Here is a 20,441-nt window from a genome sequence, read left to right on the forward strand (position 1 = left end):
GCAATAGGTTGCTTCTTCAGGGGATGTGTGAATATTTCAACGAAATCTAAACCAAGATACAGAATACAGAATAATATAGTAACAAAATATATCACAAAAATGTATCAAAAATCAATAGGTATGAGTGCAGGCTTGAGAAAAAAAACAAAAAAAAAACAAAAACAAAAAAAAAACAACAAGCCTAGCCTTGTCCTACTGGGGAGCATGCGCATTAGCGCTCCTTTTGTCCGCATCAAGCCGACTACGCAAGATGCCGGCTTGATGGCGGGGCTTATAAAAAGCCAGCGTGACACTGTCATTCCTTGCTAGCTGCAGCCAAGGGTGACGCTTGACTCTCAAGACCTCGTTTCTTCCAGTAAGCTAATTGCTACATTTATCTTACACTATTATAGCCGATATTCTCTATTGCCTGAATTCGTCTCTTTTCTCTATTGATTTCTTATTTTATTTTTTTTGTTTATTCCCACGCTCTGCATAGCTATTCAGTTCTTTCAACATGCACTTTTAATTCTTCTCCCTTTTTGGTTTACGTCTTGCCACATAGATTCTATATACTTGGGCTATTGCTATGGTTCTTATCACCTCCGCATTTATTCATTAGCCTAAAACCCTATGCTTCAGGGTGTCACTCTTTAATTCCAAGTGTGTGCATGTGTGTATATGTGTGTGTATGTGTGTGTGTATGTATATATATATATATATATATATGTGTGTACATGCATTTCCATGTATATGTATATATATGTGCATATTTACATATTTTATTTATCCATTCATTCTAATTTTCTTTTCTGTCTCCTTTTTGATTTTTCGCTCAGTTGGTACTCTTTCGGAAGTGCGTCTTCTTGAGTGCTGAATTTTTAACGTTCGCCCATATTTTTACAATTATTCAATTCATGTAAGTATTTATTGAAATAAAAATACTTCTTTACTATTTCTTCCAATTCTGTATTTCAGAGGGTATTTACCCCTTTAGGTTGCCTCATCCCAGCAACCTCTATAGTTATTCAGTTACTTAATATTTATTTAATTATTTTAAATCCTTAAAAAAAATTCCATCTTTTATTGTATACTTTCTCTTATCAGCTATTTTGGGCTGGTTTTTTAGCCCCCTGCGATTCAGCATGGTTGCGGTTAACTCCTGAGGTGGACAAATTCCCTACTCTATCATCTACGTAGTGGTCGAAGGTGGGTTTTTTTATTTTTTTTTATTTCTTTATTTTTTTCTCAAGCCTGCACTCATACCTATTGATTTTTGATAAATTTTTGTGATATCTTTTGTTACTATATGATTCTGTATTCTGTATCTTGGTTTAGATTTTGTTGAAATATTCACACATCCCCTGAAGAAGCAACCTATTGCGAAACATGTCGGGATTATGCGTGTTTAATAAGAACAACCACTGCACTGTATTGTCCTGTATTTCTATCTTTTAAGCATAATTTGTTAATGATTTTAACTTTGAACCTAATAAATATTTGTGCTTAAAGGGTAACTCTACTTTTGCGGGGGGAAAAAATTGCAAATAAAGAAAAAATTATATAGCGTGTACAATTGCGATACAAGTCATATTGTAATTGCATATTAAAATGACCTTTCCTTTTCAATCTGCAGCCGCTGTAATTTTCTATAAATGCAATATGGCTACATGGAGTTGTTCAGTACACATCAGTTCCTGCTTATGTGATTGGCTCACCAATTCCCAGAAGCCCGCCTAAGATACGAGTCAGATTTCAGGCATCCCCGCAACAAAAATTTAATTTTTGGTGAGATATTTCCAATAGGAACACGTCTAAAAGGGATGTAGGCCTAGCAGATTTCCTCATTAGTGCCCTGCAGGTGCCACAGCTGGTTGATTAGACCCACTACAGAGGCACAGACAAACACACAGGGGATTGCTTCAGAATAACAAAAGGTAGACACCTGCAATAAAGGTTGTTATAATCCTTTAAATGTACAGAGATTACCCAGGGGGGAATGTTTTTTTTCAAAAACAAAAGTGATGTTACGCTTGAAATAATGCATTACAATTTAACTAAACCCATTTGGTTTTAGCCGACTAACATGTAGGATATTTAAGTTGACTAAAATGTTCTGCAGATTTTAGTTAACTAAATACGACTAAAACCAAAACAATTCAGACTAAAATATAACTAAAATGGCATTTTAATCAAAAGAATGTGACTAAAACTATATTGAAATTTGGCGCCAAAATTAAAGCGGAAGTAAAGCCTCAGCAATAAAAAAATAAAAATAACTCCTGCAAAACAAAGGTATGAATTACTTACCTGAGATCGAAGCCCCCAAAACGGTCCTTGTTCCCCTCCTCTGACACCGCCATCTATCCCGGAGTGACTTCCGGGTATCGCGGCTCCGGCGCTCCTGCGCATGCGCGCTGGTGCCACCACTAACGGCATGATTGTCGTTAGAAATGGCATGCTCAGTGTGCCTGTGCCCGGTAGACATCGGTGCATCTAGTTCTGCAAATATCTCCTAAACCTTTTAGGTTTGGGAGATATTTCTTGCACCTATAGGTAAGCCTTAATCTAGGCTTACCTGTAGGTTAAAGTGGTTGTAATGGGTTTACAATCACTTGAACACTGCTGAAAGATATCACTTGGTCTGTCTGAGCCTGCCTTAACCACTTCAGATTCAGAAGGTTCCTTCCCCCTTCATGACCGGGCACCAACCAGCGGGTCTGCCCCCCCCCCCCCCACTTTGAGCCAGAGGAGTTTTTACCCTCTAGCATAGTACCAGGATTAGGATTAGCATAGTACTAGGGTTAAAGGGGTTGTAAAGGCTCATGTTTTTTTCACCTTAATGCATCCTATGCTTGCCGTCTGCGCTATAGCTGGATGACGGCCACAGCGCGGACCTGAATTTCCGGGAGGCCGTCATGTGACGGCCTCCCTTTGCGGGCGCAGAGTGCGCTGTGATCACAGAGTCACTGAGACTCAGGTGATCACTGATCCGAGTAAGAGGCCAGTCCTGGCCCCTTACCACGTAAACAGCTGTCAGCCAGAAGATGTAAGCAAAAGCTCGGTAATCGTTTTTTTTTGGCGTGAGGAGAAAAAAAAGCCAATCACCGGCTTATCTGCAAGGAACATCGGCCCCAAAGAGGAAGAGGCAATTATGCCTCATCTGTGCCCACCAGTACCCCCTGCCATAGCCACCTGGCAGTGCCCACAGTGCTCACCAGTGCCACCTATCAATGCCCGTGAGTGCCACCTATCAATGCCCATGAGTGCCACCTATCAATGCCCACCAGTGGTGCCAATCAGTGCCACCTAGCAGTGCTCAGTAAGCAAGTGGTTAAGGTGAAAAAACACCTGGCAGTCGCCAGCCCCCTAGCCCCCCCCCCCCATTTTATTTACCTGAGCCCCAAATTTCCGTTGGTGCGTCCCCGCCGTCCCTCTCTCCACCTGTTCCCGGTTCTTGATTGGATAGATTGATAGCAGCGCAGTCATTGGCTCCCTATGGACGTCGAATGATGGACTCGGAAGCATGCCTGCAAGGTAACCCCCTCAGGAGAGTGCTTCTCCAAGGGGCTTATCTAATGTGGGGAGGAGCCGCAAAGAGCCGCCGAGGGACCCCAGAAATGGATGTTCGGGGCCAATCTGCAAAACGAGCTGCACAGTGGAGGTAAGTATGATATGTTTGTTGTTTTAAAAAAAAAATCCTTTAGATCCTTTAGTATCACTTTAAGGTTGTGGTTAGCATAGGGTTAGGGCTAGGCTATTGCTAGGATTAGGATTATTATAGTGCCAGGATTAGGATTAGCACAGTGCTAGGGTCTGCACAGACCTGTTGTTTCCATCAATGGTCTGTCACTGTACTATTTGCATTCTCATGCTCTCCGATTTTTCTTAGCATTGAATATTGATAGGGGCATGTATCACCAGTGAGTTGTAGTAAAAGTAATATTATGTTTAATAAATGACAGAGCAAATCCTGTAATGTGTATAAAAAATTTTTATTACACAGACAATATGTAATGCACAAATTAAGTTTGTTGCAGTTGTATTCACAAATAAAACTGGAGAATTCATCCTCCAAATATAACAAGTTTTATAGGCCACAACAAATCCATGGTTTGCAAGGATGCCAAAAGCAGGGGAGATGCTTTTTGAGGCACTTTACAGCCTCTATTTTTAGCCCAAAAGCACCTGAAAAATGCCCCAGTGTGAAAAGGGGTCTAATGACAACACAGTCAAGAATATGTTGATATATGTATATATTATGCCCTGTACACACGGTCGGAAATTCCGATGGAAAAAGTCTGATCGGATTATGTTGTCGGAAAATCCGATCGTGTGTGTGCTCTTTTTCTGACGGATTTTCCATTGACTCGGTGATCACAGCGTGTGGAGAGCGTGCAAAGGGGAGGACGTCTATTGCCGTCAAAGTAGATCCGCGTTGTAGCCGTCATTCGGGTATAGCGCGGATCTGAAGGAGTTAACATACTATCCAATCAGGATTGGTATCATCGTATACCATCGTCATATGCCTCCCGGTTCGAAAATGACTACCTAGCTCTTATCAATGATGCCTTCAAGAAGGGCCTCATTGATCAAGATACTTACGATTAGGGGGCGTGGCTTGAGGTTCATGAGAGTGGCTGCTTAGGTCCACAGTTCGGCTCTATCTTCTCATCCTGCAGGCATCCTGAGTCCAAAACTCTCCTAAGTGGACCCTTCCTAAAGACGGCGAGCATCTGTTCCAGGTATGGTGAATAAATACGGGCCACCTGCACCTCTGTCCACGGCGGAACATCTGGCTCAGTTCAGGAGGCCAGATGGCGCCGATCCCTCAGCCATGCATGAAGCCACGCTGCAGCCCTCTCCTACCTCAGCTCAGCCTTCTGCACAAGGGGTGAGTGACTCTCTGCTGACAGCCTTCCGCACCCAGGCTGACCACCTAACATCCCTAGACTCCCCTACATGCTCAGTGGACTGCAATTCACCAGGCCCCTCTATAGATAAGCCTACATTGGCAGAAATCATACTGGCTATAAGACTGTAAGGCCTTCCTCACTGTTCAAATGGAAAGTATCTATGTTGATTTTTCCCTGCTGAAGCAAGATGTACCAAACCTGCGGGAAAGGACGGGGGGGGGGGGGGGAGAAAGTATCAGCTTCCTAGAAGACAAAGTGCACCCCTTAGCTGCGACAGTACGCATGGCTACAGATGAGCTGGTGACCCTGAGAGCCAAGTTGGATGATTTAGAGAACCGTTCTTGAAGGAACAAATCTGCGTTTTGTGGGGTTCCCGGAATGGTCTGAAGGATCGTGCCCTGAACACTTCCACCATTCATGGCTGCGGGATGTTTTTGGGGCAGAGGTGCTTTCTCATGCCTTTGAGATTGAACGTGCACACCGCACCCACCCACGTCCCTCTCCCTCGGGGGCCCCTCCAAGGTCCCTGATTGCAAAAATCCTCAATTTTCGGCAGAAAGTCCGTATCCTGCGTCTTGCCAGAGAAAAAGGGACACTCAAATTTAACAGCGACAATATCTCCATATACCCTGATTTCTCAGCAGAAGTCCAACATCAGCGCATATCCTTTGAGGCAGTGAAAGATCGACTCCGCACTGAAGGCCTCCCCTACGCAATGATCCTCCCTGCAAAATTGAGAATCATCTATGAAGGTAAAGCCTACTTCTGCTCATGTCCTAAAGAAACCATGGCATGGCTCACTTTGGAAACAACCCAGACAAACCTGCAATTGAGACAACTTGCTGCTGTCCTTTTAGCTCTGCCTACCTCTCTGCTTATCCTACCTGATGTCTGTTGGAACACCCATGGGATTTCTTAATCCTCTGATTAATACCTATATCTCTGATGATTGGGCTAATCCGTGGACTGTACTTGTACTGCCCTGCATTACCCCTGTGGCAGAGGTCTTAGCCAGTTCTAACACCTGATCTTCCTAACGCTTGCACATGTTGTGCCTTACATGACTGCTACTGTTTGTGAGAGCGGGGTGGGGGGGTTGTTCTTCACTATGGTCTCTTCTCATGCTCTGGTTGCTGAGAATGACTGGACCTTCAGTTTTTTTCTCTGTTTTTCTTTATGCTCCTACGGATGCTTATTATTTGATACTACTGTACTTTTACTCCAAGTTATACTATAGGCAATATCATATATGTCATGATGCATTTCATTATGGCCCTCCCTACAATGCTAGATTTAGGTTCGTATGGCTAATGTGTTGAAATTGAATTCTTGGAATGTTAGGGGTCTGAATTCACCCCACAAGCGGTCCCTGGTATTCTACATACAAACCCCATATCATCTGCCTTCAAGGGACCCACCTAATTGGTACTACACTATGGACCCTTAAACGTCCCTGGCTGGCTACACAATACTACACCACCCACACTAACTACTCCCGCGGGGTCTCTATCTTGCTAGCAAAGTCTCTCTAAAAGACAGACCCTGAGGGGGGATTCATTATAATTACTCTCCGTATTGCTTTTACAGTCTTTAAATTAGTAAATGTATATGTCCCACCTTAATTCTCCTCAGATTTACTCTCTCACTTGTCCCTTTTATTACTGTCTAGACCCGCTGGTCCTCTACTGTTAATAGGAGACTGTAATGCTGTACTTGACCCTGCCATGGACCGATGAGGGGGGGGGGGGGGCAGGCCCTATCCCTCATTTATTGACTGGACTCAGGTGTATAGCCTTATTGAGATATGGTTATGGAAGCACCCAGATGCCACTTCTCCTGCCACTCTGACTCCTTCCACACCATGTCTCGTATAGATCCTGCATTTACCCCTGCTGATGTGCTCCCTATTGTTCACACAGCACACATTAAACTCTTATTGGTTGGAGGATAAGATTGTACAGAATTAGGGATGAGCCGAACACCCCCCGGTTCGGGACCAGAACTTTCGAACGGACCCCAAATTTGTACGAACTTTAGAACCCCATTGAAGTCTATGGGACTCGAACGTTCGAAATTAAAAGTGCTAATTTTAACGGCTAATATGCAAGATACTGTCCTAAAAAGGGTTTGGGGACCTGGCTCCTGCCCCAGGGGACATGGGTCAATGCCTAAAATGTTTTTAAAAATAGCCGTTTTGGCGGGAGCACTGATTTTAATGGCGATTAAAGTGAACAAAAAAAGTGAAATATTCCTTTAAATATGGTGCCTGGGGGGTGTCTGTAGTATGCCTGTGAAGTGCCACGTGTTTCCCGTGTTTAGAACAGTCCCTGCACAAAATGACATTAAACAGAAATAACATCATTTAAAACTGCTTGCGGTTTTAATGTTATATCTGGTTCCTGCAATATGGTTGAAAATCATTGAGAAAAATGGCATGGGTAGCCCTCCCTGCCCATTACCAGCCCCTTTTGGGTCTTGTACGCATATTAAGGGGAACCCCGTACCCATATTAAAAAAAGGAAATGCGTGTGGCCCCCAGGCCCTATATACTCAGAACAGCAGTATACAGGCGGTGCAAACAAGACAGGGACTGTGTAGGTTTGTTGTGTTAAGTTGAATCTGTTTGTAATTTTCAACTGGTACATTTTTAAAGTGTAGCTCCAGTCAAAAAAACTATTTTTAAGCTTTTTGGAAACATAGGGAAGGGTTATCACCCCTGTATAATTTGTTTTGTCGTCCATCTTTTTTCATCTCACTTGCTGTTGTCTCCTTCTGTTTGCAAGTAGGAGATGTTTGTAAGTTGGATGTTTGAAAGTAGGGGCCTGCCCTATATGCTCTGCAGAAATGGCGGAACAAGGTGTTGGTTTTGCCACAACATTGTAAGCCCTCAAAGTGACTCTTCGTGGGCGCTGGAGCGCCCTGCTGTGAACGATTATATCAAGAATTGTAATTACATGCCATTGTTGAACAGTGGTAGAAAAATTGACCTTTGGTGGTTGTGGTGCTGGTGCCACAACACTAGAAGTCCTCACAGTTACTCTGGGTGGGCACAGGAACGGGCCCTCCTGTGAAATATTATATCAAGAATTGTAATTACTAGTCCCTGTTAAACAGGGGCAGAAAAATTGGGCCTTAGGCACTGGTGCTGGTGCCACCACACTGCAACCTCTCCCATATACTCTAGTTTTATTGCAGGAATAAGCCCTGCTGCAAAGCATTGCATCAAAAATTGTACTTAAACGCCCCTGTTAAACAGGGGCAGAAAAATTGGGCCTTGGGCACTGGTGCCACCACACTGCAACCTCTCCCATATACTCTAGTTTTATTGCAGGAATTAGCCCTGCTGCAAAGCATTGCATCTAGGGGTGCACCGAATGTTTTTTTTGCCGAAACCGATACCGAAAATGAAAAATACACTAGGCCGAAAACCAAAACCGATACCGAAACAGCACCGATACCGAAAATGACTGTTTTTAAAAAATATTTTCATACAGCAGATGGTCAGGGACTGCAGGCATAGTACAGGAGATGGTCAGAGACTGCAGGCATGGTACAGGAGATGGTCAGAGACTGCAGGCATGGTACAGGAGATGGTCAGGGACTGCAGGCATGGTACAGGAGATGGTCAGGGACTGCAGGCATGGTACAGGAGATGGTCAGACTGCAGGCATGGTACAGGAGATGGTCAGAGACTGCAGGCATGGTACAGGAGATGGTCAGAGACTGCCGGCATGGTACAGGAGATGGTCAGAGACTGCAGGCATGGTACAGGAGATGATCAGAGACTGGGGACATGGTACAGGAGCTGGTCAGAGACTGCAGGCATGGTACAGGAGATCAAAGCATCCTCACCAGTTCCCCTCAGATTCAGCCTGCCTGATAAAAAAACATGCACAGTGTTTTCCATGTATTCCAATGGCTTTAGTTCACACCATGCAGTCAGTTTCCGGTGCGGAAACTGACTGCATGGTGTGAACTAGAGCCATTGGAATACATGGAAAACACTGTGCATGCATTTTGTGCAAAAAAAAAAAAGCACACGGAACTGGATCTGGTGTGAACTGGCCCCAAGCAAGCTACCTGGTTCCGTTCCAACAGACTTCTATTGGGAATGCTCATATCATTACCTCTACTAGCAATAACTTAACCCTTCCCCATTCTATCACATGGTGATGAAAACCTAGCTGGGTCAAAATCAAGATTATTATTTTTTTTTTTATATGGCCAATGAAGGGAGTACAGCCTTTGTCCTGTGACCTGGTTTATATAGCATGGCTACATTCACACAAGTGGCCAGAGGTAGATAGTTTCAGAGGCAAACAAATTACTTTTGGATGCAGCAGCACTGTGGGCACAAAAAACTTGATTTAGCTGCGGACAAAACTCTGCAATGCTTGCCCTGGGTACACTCTTTCCCCCTCATGCAGCTTGCCAGTGTCTAAATGCAGCCTTACCCATGCCCGGATCAGTGCAGTGATCTCCGTGTGTCACGGAGCTGTGCATTGAATTGCCTGGGCGGCTGCAGTAACAATGTCCCGCCTCCTGTAATCACGTCATGCTGATTCAATGTCCCGCCATTGGATCAGTGTACCGTCTGTCACAGGAGGCGGGACATTGTTACTGCAGCCGCCCAGGCAATTCAATGCACAGCTCCGTGACACACTGGGATCACCGCACTGTCGGGCGGGAGGAAAGGAGGACGGAGGAGGGAGGACAGAGGACTGGGGACAAGCCAGGAAAACACCCGTGCAATGGGTGGCACCAGGGGGCGGAGCCCCGCACAGGCCCCGTCCCCATTTCCGGCCACATTATCGGCAAGATTTTCCTTTCGGCAATTTGCCAAAAACACCATTTTCGCCCGATATGTTTCGGTGGCCGAAATTTCGGTGCATCCCTAATTGCATCAAAAATTGTACTTAAATGCCCCTGTTAAACAGGGGCAGAAAAATTGGGCCTTAGGCACTGGTGCTGGTGCCACCACACTGCAACCTCTCCCATATATTCTAGTTTTATTGCAGGAATTAGCCCTGCTGCAAAGCATTGCATCAAAAATTGTACTTAAACGCCCCTGTTAAACAGGGGCAGAAAAATTGGGCCTTAGGCACTGGTGCTGGTGCCACCACACTGCAACCTCTCCCATATACTCTAGCTTTATTGCAGGAATTAGCCCTGCTGCAAAGCATTGCATCAAAAATTGTACTTAAACGCCCCTGTTAAACAGGGGCAGAAAAATTGGGCCTTAGGCACTGGTGCTGGTGCCACCACACTGCAACCTCTCCCATATACTCTAGTTTTATTGCAGGAATTAGCCCTGCTGCAAAGCATTGCATCAAAAATTGTAATTAAACGCCCCTGTTAAACAGGGGCAGAAAAATTGGGCCTTAGGCACTGGTGCTGGTGCCACCACATTGCAACCTCTCCCATATACTCTAGTTTTATTGCAGGAATTAGCCCTGCTGCAAATATTCGGTTACATCAGCTTCAGGTACTTGGTAGCTGTGGTTGATCCAAGACTGATTCATCTTGATGAAGGTCAGTCGATCAACTGATTCGGTGGACAGGCGCACCCTGTGATCGGTAACAAAGCCACCAGCAGCACTGAAGGTGCGTTCCGAAAGAACGCTGGATGCAGGACAGGCCAGTAGCTCAATTGCATACTGTGCAAGCTCTGGCCAGTGATCCATCCTCAAGACCCAGTAAGCCAGAGGATTTTCGGTGAGAAAGGTGTCCAAGTCTGACCTTGCCCCTAGGTATTCCTGCACCATGTAAATCAGACGCTGGCGATGGTTGCTGGAACCGATCATACCTTGGGGCTGCGGACTAAAAAATTGTCTGAAAGCATCAGTCAGACGGCCACCTTCTCCACCACTCCTTCTGACCGATGCCTCAGCAACACGTTGTCCAGGACCAGGAGTTTGTAACCTCCCAGTCTCTGGGAACGCGTTGCACAGACCTTTCTGCAAGGCCTCCTGGAGATGTCTCATCCTCTGCTCCCTCTGCGATGGCAAGATAAGGTTGGCAACCTTACCCTTGTACCGTGGATCAAGGAGAGTGGCCAGCCAGTAATGGTCCCTCTCCTTGATCCGAAGAATACGAGGATCCTTCCGCGGGCTTTGCAGGATCAGGGATGCCATGCAGCGTAGGTTAGCTGAGGCATTCGGTCCGGAGTCCTCTGGGTCACTAAGGACAACATGATCCGCAGCTACCTCCTCCCAGCCACGTACAAGTCCACGTGTTTCTTGGGACTGTAAATCATCCCTACAAGACTGCTGCTGCTGCTGATGCTGAGTGCCAGCCTCCACCTCCATGCTGACACAATCATCCTCGTCCTCCTCTTCCTCCTCCTCATCCTCTTCCTGTGTGATGGGTGGCACAGCAGGAACACTGTCTGGATAAAGGGGACCTTGAGAGGCAAGGAAGTCCTCCTCTTCCTGCCTCTGTTCTGCCTCAAGTGCCCTGTCCATTATTCCACGCAGCGTATGCTCCAAGAGGTGGACAAGAGGTACAGTGTCACTGATGCATGCACTGTCACTGCTCACCATCCTTGTGGCCTCCTCAAACGGTGACAGGACAGTGCATGCATCCCTGATCATGCCCCACTGGCGTGGTGAGAAAAAACCGAGCTCCCTTGACCCTGTCCTGATGCCGTAGTCGCACAGGTACTCATTGATGGCCCTCTGCTGTGTGTGCAGCCGCTGCAGCATGGCCAACGTTGAGTTCCACCTGGTGGGCATGTCACATATAAGACGGTTCTTGGGCAGGTTCAACTCCTTTTGGAGCTCAGCCAGCCGAGCACAGGCATTAAATGATCGGCGGAAATGCACACAGACTTTCCTGGCCTGCTTTAGGACATCCTGTAAGCCGGGGTACCTGCCCAAGAACCGCTGCACCGCCAGGTTAAGGACGTGAGCTACACAGGGCACATGGGTCAGTTGTCCCTGTCGGAGGGCGGAGAGGAGGTTGGTGCCATTGTCGCAAACCACCATTCCTGGCTTAAGCTGGTGTGGCGTCAACCACCTCTCGGCCTGCCCCTGCAGAGCTGACAAAACATCCGCCCCAGTGTGGCTCCTGTCCCCCAAACAAACCAGCGCAAGCACGGCATGGCATCGTTTTGCCTGCGTACTTGCGTAGCCCCTGGAACGCCTACGGAGCACCGCTGGTTCTGAGGACAGAGCACTGGAAGAGGCCATGGAGGAAGAAGAAGAGGAGGGGGTGTAGGAGAGAGGTGTGTCACAACCAATAGTAGCGTTTTGGAGGCGGGGTGGTGGAACAACCTCCAACACTACTGCACCTTGTCCTGCATCCTTCCCAGCTGCCAGAAGAGTGACCCAATGGGCCGTGAAAGACAGGTAATGTCCCTGTCCATGCCTGCTGGACCATGAGTCAGCGGTAATATGCACCTTACCGCTGACCGCCCTGTCCAGCGAGGCAAGGACATTGCCTTCCACATGCCGGTAGAGAGCCGGAATCGCCTTCCGTGAGAAAAAGTGGCGTTTGGGGACCTGCCACTGAGGAACCGCACATTGTACAAACTCACGGAAGGGGGCCGAGTCTACCAACTGAAAAGGCAGCAGTTGAAGTGCTAGTAATTTAGCCAAGCTAGCATTCAACCGCTGGGCATGGGGATGGCTGGGAGTGAACTTCTTTCGCCGGTCCAGCAGCTGGGGCAGGGACATTTGCCTGCTATAATCGGACGTGGGTGTACTGCTAGCAGAGTGCCCGGAAGCACTTGGCTGTGACACACCTAATTCTACACCTTCATTCCTCTCGGCAGGTTTCAGAGAGGACTGAAGGTCTAGTGGGGTTGAAGATCCCAGCTGATGAGGAGCAAGGAGAGGTCCGCTTTGTTCTTTGGTGTGGGTCTTTGAGGTACGCTTGCCAACGAGCTACATGGCAGGTCAATATATGTGTGGTCAAGCATGTGGTGCCCAAGCGGCTGATGTTTTTGCCACGCGAGATACGCTTGAGACATATGTTGCAAATAGCAGCAGTGCGATCTGATGCACTCGTCTCAAAAAAGGCCCACACCAAAGAACTTTTAGAATAACGCGCAGAGGCAGCGCCCTGCACAGGCGGAGCTCTGCGATGTGATTCAGTCGGTGTGCTGCCCCTAAGCTGGCCCCCGGAGGGCATCCTGCCTCGTTGGACATGTGCCTCCTCCTCCTCTCTCCTACCAGGCACCCACGTGGAGTCAGTGCCCTCATCATCCCCTCCCTCTTCATCGCTGTAGCAAACCTGGCAATATGCTGCAGCTTGTGGAACATGACTGCCAGATTGCTGTCCTTCTTGAGCATCCCCTCTCTCTGCATTCACGCTACTGCCTTCCTCTAGCTGAGTGTCATCATCAGAGGCTACAAAACACTGGGCATCCTCCTGGAGAATGTACCCAACACTGTGCTCAAAGAGTTCAGGAGACTCCTCAGGAGGACGTGGTGGGTCTAGGGAAGGAGTCACTGATGATGACATTGAGACGAGGGAAGACGATGCGTTGGCAGCTGCTTTGCTAGTACCCAGAGACTGGGTGAGAGAGGATGAGGAGGATGAAGAGGGCTTGGTCATCCACTCTACCAAGTCATTGGCATGTTGTGGTTCAACATGTCCAGCTGCCGAAAAGAAGGACAAGCGCGTCCCATGGCCACGTGCTGATGACAATGCACCGCGTCCACGACCAGCACTGTTGTCTCTAGACAAAGAGCCTGCTTGCCCTCTTTTATCGGCTCGCGCCTGTCTGCCTCTCCTTGCTCGCCTTCCAGACATGGTAATGGCCTGAAGGGAGTTGGGTAAAACAGCAGTTGGGTAGTGTATATTGTGCTGGAGGCACACAACACCCACTAACTCCTGCAGATGCCTTTATTATAGAACACCAGAGATAAAGGGGTATACTGTAATGGAGTCACACAACACCCACTAAGCCCTGCAGATGGCTCTATTAGAGAACAGCAATAAAGGGTAGATACAGGTGTATATTGTGCTGGAGGCACAAAACACCCACTAACTCCTGCAGATGCCTTTTTTTATAGAACACCAGAGATAAAGGGGTATATACAGATGTGTGCTGTGCTGGAGGCACACACAACTTCCAATAACTCCTGCAGATGGCAAGTGGGCTCAAATAGAGAAGAGCTATGTAGGTGGATATAGCCGTGTGTACTGGGTACAGAGCACGCAGACAGCAAGCACAAGCTCCTAACACTACTGACTGCAAGCTCTATTATAAAAGATAGATCACTAGCTATATAGGTGAGGTGAATATAGCGTTGTATACTGCGGTCAGGGCAAGCAGACAACAACCACTACAGAAGAGCAAGATCGAAAATCGGCTGATAACGATTGATGTGTACTGTGTTGAAGGTACACAGAACACCCACTAACTGCTTCAGACGCCAACACAGTACACAAGGCTGCCACGCTAGCGGCCTTATATAGTGTGGGGCGTGTACTACACAGCCTGAGCTATGATTGGCCACAGGCATCCTGCCTGTGGCCAATCATGGCTCTCCTCGCTGCCGGCGCTGTGATTGGCCAAGCATGCGGGGTCACAGTGCATGATTGGCCAATCATGAGCCAGCAATGCACTGCGCCATCGCAGTGCATTGTGGGCCGTGAGCGCCACACGAATTTGGCGCGAACGGCCCATAATGTTCGGAATTCGCCGAACGGGCGAACAGCCGATGTTCGAGTCGAACGTATGTTCGACTCGAACACGAAGCTCATCCCTATACAGAATGAATGCCAGAAGGGTATTGCCGACTAATGGCGTGTGAATCAGGGCACTACTGGGCCCTCCACTGCCTGGGAGGCCTCCAAGGTGGTGTTGAGGGGCACCTTTATGTCCATTACTGATATTTTGCACAAAAATGCCCAACAGCGCACTGAGGAACTAGAAAATGTAATGACAGTCCCAGTGATGGCCTATGCTCAGAACCCTAGTACAGCTACGCTAACCCCGTGGTTTCACAGTTGTAGGGAGTATGAGCTCTGCTTGCTGGACCTTACTAAAAAACGTATGTTCTATGTAACACGGAAGACGTTTGAACATGGCAATAAGGCTGGTCGCCTACTCGCCTACCAACTAGATCCGACTGTACCCCTATCCCAATACCTAGGATCCTGATATCCCAGGATAAGATTAGCGACATCCCTCAGGATATAACGGACGCCTTCCTATCTTTCTACTGTGACCTTTATTCTACCAGGGCCCACTACTCTGAGACCTCGACGAATATTTAACCCAAACAGCACTTCCCCAATTATCAGAACAAGACCAGACTCACCTAGACGAACCTCTCTCTATAGAGGAGCTCACCCTTGCAATTTTTTGCAGCTACCGACCCATAAGACACCAGGCTTCGATAGTTTCCCAGCTGAATGGTATACACACCCCTGCACCTTCTGGGCCCTATCCTACTCAATACATATAATGAGGCCTTGAAAGATGGAGTACTTCCTCCCCCAATGATAGAGGCATTAATCATTTTGATACTAAAACCTCGGAAATATTCCCTTAAATGTGACTCCTATCGGCCGATACCCCTTATCAATGTAGATGTCAAAATTCTGGCCAAAGAGATTGTGAAATTTGTTGGGAGCAACCAGGGGGCTTCATACCAGGCCGCTCAACCTTGAATGAATATCCCTAGACTATTCCACAACTTGACTTTCCCTCATGACTGTTCGCCTACCCATGTTGTTGTGTCACTGGACACCTGCAAAGCTTTCGACAGTGTGAAATGGCTTTGTTTGTTTCGGGTGGTACAACTATATGGGTTTGGCCCCAACTCATAGCATGGATATGTCTCCTCTATAACTTACCACTAGCCCGCATACAAATCAATTCCCATGTCACAGAGACATTTTCCAATCACCAGAGGCACCAAGCAGCTATGTCCTTTATCACCCCTTTTATTTGCTCTGGCTATGGAGCCCCTTGTTGTACGGATCCATAGCTCTCCATCAATTAAAGGCCTCCCCAAAAATGATAAACAGAAGAAGATATCCCTATACGCAGATGATACCTTAGTTCACCTAGCAGATCCCCACGACTCCCTCACCAACCTCTTAGCTGAAATTAACACATTTGGTGAGAGTGAATTGGGACAAATCAATCCTTTTTTCCCTAGACCAAGCTACTTTATCAGAGATTCAATCGGACCCTAAGCTACAAGTCGCCACATCCTTCAGGTACTTAGGAGTCGCAATTCAATTGCCATTAACCCTATACGTAACCAATAACCTATGCCCCTTACTGCTCCAATTACAAACACAAACCAAACAGTGGAATGATTTGCCCCTAGACCTCATGGGAAGAGCCAATATCCTGAAGATGATTTACTTGCCTAAATTACTGTATGTCATGGCTAATTTCCCTTGTAAAATTCCCAAATCCATTTTTAAAAGTATTGACTCTATTTGTACTGCGTTTCTCTGGAATGGTCAACAACCTAGAGTTGTACTGGAGACACTATGCCTCCTATCCCACATGGCTGGCTTGGCTTTCCCTAACTTCTACCTTTACTATCTTGAATCGCAGCTGGATAATATTCACGATTGGCTTCACCCCAACCCCAGTAATGCCCACTATTGAAGGAGCTATAGTCTTCTCATTTGAAAGTCTCCATAACATTGTATATAGAGGAAGCATACCACCTGGACCAGGCATGTCCATTATATGCACCTCCCTCTCCTTGTTCCAAACTGGTAGCGAAGCTTTCCACTAACTCCTGCATGGCCTTTCCCCATAGTCCACTGTGGTTTAACACTACTATTAAAACGTTTCCAAAAATAGAACTTGCACTTTAAGCACTCCTCGCCCCCTTACATGCCGCATTTGGCATGTAATTTTTTTTGGGGGGGGGAGTGGGGGCCTCATTAGAAGGGGGACTTCCTGTCCCACTTCCTTCTTCCGCCCCGGGACCGCCAAGGCGACTCCTCCTTTCGCCTTAGGCGGCCCCTCTCTCTAGGCGATCTCCTGGGACACGTGACAGGTCCCAGGAGATCGCCTGTCCACTCCGGGAGCAGAGCACAACTCGCGCATGCACCGTGCGTTCCCGGCCGTGAAACCAAAAGCTGTTACGGCTGGGTGCCCAAAATGGCAATGGAGGCGCCGGCGGAGAGGAGGGGGAGAGGGGCGACACCCCGTTCGGCCACATCACTGGACCATGGAACAGGTAAGTGTCTGTTTATTAAAAGTCAGCAACTACACTTTTTGCAACTGCTGACTTTTAATAAACATAAAAAGTCTGGAACTCCCCTTTAAAGAGTTATGCTCCATGCCTGGACGTCCAAGGAAATCAAGTACTTATGCCACATATATACCCCTCAAGGTTTCAAATCCTTCTCTCAGATGCATTTAGACTTTGACCTACCACATATCTATTTTACTATTATCAACTTAGACATGCAGTACGAGCACAGTTTGGTTCCCTGGACAGTCCTCTCAGGACGCCTGACCTGGAAAAATTCCTGAGATCCCCGAACCAGTCAAAACTTATTTCCACCCATTACTCGGCCCTCGTGACAGACACCAACCCTAGATTTAAGACAGAAGACAAAAGAAATGGGACTCCCTAGATGTCCCTATTACAGAAGAAGACTGGTCTGAATTCTGTGACACATTTAAGACCTGTTATTTCCTCCAGGGACAGGGTAATCCAAATTAAAATCTTTCATCATTCATACCTCACCCCAGCTAAAATGCATAAAATGGGAATATCCCCCTCTGCTGAATGCTTCAGGGGATATGGCCAAACAGCTGATTTTCTCCACTGCTTTTGGACCTGCCCCATAGTACAAGATTTCTGGGTGAGCATAGGCTGCTACATCTCCTCAGCACTGGATCTCCTAAATATGGTCAACCCCAAGAACTGTCTTCTGGGCATCTTTGGTGACCTCACTATTCCCTTTAATACCAAGAGACTGCTTTGTATCCTCTATTTTTATGCAAAGAAGTGCTGACATGGAAGGGTTCAGAGATCCCAACCCAAACTTTCTGGTTAAAAATGGTTAATTATTCGCTGCCTCTATACAAGCTTACCTTTGATATCCGAAAGAGGGAAAAAAAAACATTCCACAAAATCTGGGGCAGATGGCTAGCTAGTCCTCTGACCCTCTCCCCCATACTGCCATAATTGAAGATTTTACTGTAAAATCTGTATTGTACTACTACGCTGAACTTTTCCATGGTTATAATGTTTGGAACTATAACACCTACCTCCCAAGATTGATACCAGTATCGGACATATTTCTGCACTGCCTAGTATAGTGTCTATATGATGCACAATCCCCTTTGTTATAATACACATAATACTTTGTGTGTGTTTTTTTTTTTTTTTGTGTATGTATGTATGTCTGTTAAGAAAATGCCTGAATTACCTGAATGTTCAGTCTCCCAAAGTGGCAGCATTTTATGCACTGTCTTAAGACCATAAGGATAACTTGTCGCCCACTGGGAGACCGATAATTTCAGGTATCAGATCTTTGACTGAAAAGGCGAGCAGATTGGTAGACTCTGTCTTAATGCCTTACGTGATTCCGCTACCGTCCTATACCAAAGACACACTCAATTTGCTCATGCAGATTGAGGGATTGGTCATTCCTACCGACACCCTGCTCGTGATCTTGGATGTTGAAGCACTTTACTCCAGCATTCCACACAAGTGGGGTGTTGAGATGATTCATACCTTTCTCTAGGAGGAAGACCACCACCAGTGGAAATATACTGAGTTTGTATTAGACCTTTTTCAATACATTCTGACCCATAACTGGTTCAGTTTCAAGGATTCCCACTACCTCCAGGTACAGGGCGTGGTCATTGGCACTTGTTGTGCCCCGGCCTATGCCAATCTGTACCTGGGGGGGTTAGAACGGGATTTGTTCTCCAATGATGCATTATCTTCCTTTACAAACTATATATTGTGCTGGATGCGCCATATCGATGATATCTTTATTATCTGCACTAACACTAAGGCATCATTGGAGGCATTCATCGAATCTCTTAATCACAAGTCATGCAACTAAAAATTTATGTTTAGTTGCGATACTTCTAAAACCACATTCCTAGATCTTACCGTCTTTAAAGATAAAGATAATTGCTTGGCAACTGATTTCTTCCAAAAGGAAACAGCAGGAAACAAAATAGGTTACACGCATCAAGTTCTCATCCACCAGCCCTAATTTGAAGCATTCCATATGCACAGTATATTAGATTACACCGCAATTGTACGCAATTAATAGACTTTCAGTAGTCTTTACGTGTACGTCTCCTGGAAAGGGGGTACAGCAAGGTTCTACTTTGTTGGGCATACAATAAAGCAATGCATCAGTCTCGCAATGAATTGTTGTATAGAACTAGGATTTCCGATAATCAGTTTACAGTTAAATATGTCGAGAGATTCTCTTCTCAACATCTTGAATTAAGACATATTATAACCAATCATTGGCATTTTCTACACGAGGACCCAATTTTGAAAAATACATTATGCTAAGTCCTGAGATAACTTTTAGGAGAGTAACATCGCTTCGTGACAGACTTGTCTGTAGTCACTACTCTGCCAACTACAAAACCCGTAGACTCCCCAGAGGCATCAATAGATGTGGCAGGTGCACATTCTGCCCCTGGGTGAATATAGGTAACAGGTTCTTGTTTCCCAATGGGGAAATGTTCGTCTCAAAATTCCATGTTAACTGTGACACACAGGGCATAGTCTACTTGATGTTCTGCAAATACAGAGCTTTCTATGTGGGCAAGATGGCCAGGGAATTCAGACAGAGGATAAATGATCACGTTTATTATTCAACAAACAGAAAAATGCTGACTCCAGTGAGTCGACATCTGGATTTGTACCATAATTTTGATACATCCTGTGTTTCGTTTATTGCTCTGGCCGTCGTTCCCAAATGTGCGAGAGGAGGAGAATGGGACAAACGTATCCTTCAAAAGGAGACACGTTTAGCTGAATCCACGCTCAATCCACATTGTGGATTGAGCGTTTAGCTACCACATATGCTCCAAGGATAAATGAAACCCATTCATATAAGCCCTTCCTTTAAAATTTGACGTTTGGGTGCTATACATTTACATCTCAACCTATAATTAGTATTTAGAACCTGTTTTAATTCTTGACATCTTAGAGTTTAATTGCTGTATGCTCCTTCACTCTATAATAAATATAAATAATTAAAATCATTAAGTTATACTTGTTGCTATGGTTGATGTAGTTGGCTGGTCCCTGTTGAGTTACACTGTATGGCAGATTCTAGATTGATTCTAGTATGATGTTATACAATGTTTGTTCTCAAATGGTTATCTCCATTGCTGCCCTGTATTAAGATGTAAAGTTCTCAAATATTTGCTATATAATGACCTAAATAACTATGGTTCAGGCTGTCCGTTTTTAATGCTAAATTGTTCGCTGTCTCAATTAAACACATGTATATTTACTATTAACCTCCCTGGTAGTATGATTCAGTCTGGTTTTAGGTGCTGATAGCGGTACAATTATTTTGCATGGAAATTTGGCGTCTTACATTGTAGTCCTGTAATTCTTA

The sequence above is a fragment of the Lithobates pipiens genome, unplaced genomic scaffold, assembly GCF_037356315.1.
Source record: "Lithobates pipiens isolate NorthernLeopardFrog02 unplaced genomic scaffold, aLitPip1_a1.2 Scaffold_16, whole genome shotgun sequence".
NCBI classification, from domain to species: Eukaryota; Metazoa; Chordata; class Amphibia; order Anura; family Ranidae; genus Lithobates; species Lithobates pipiens.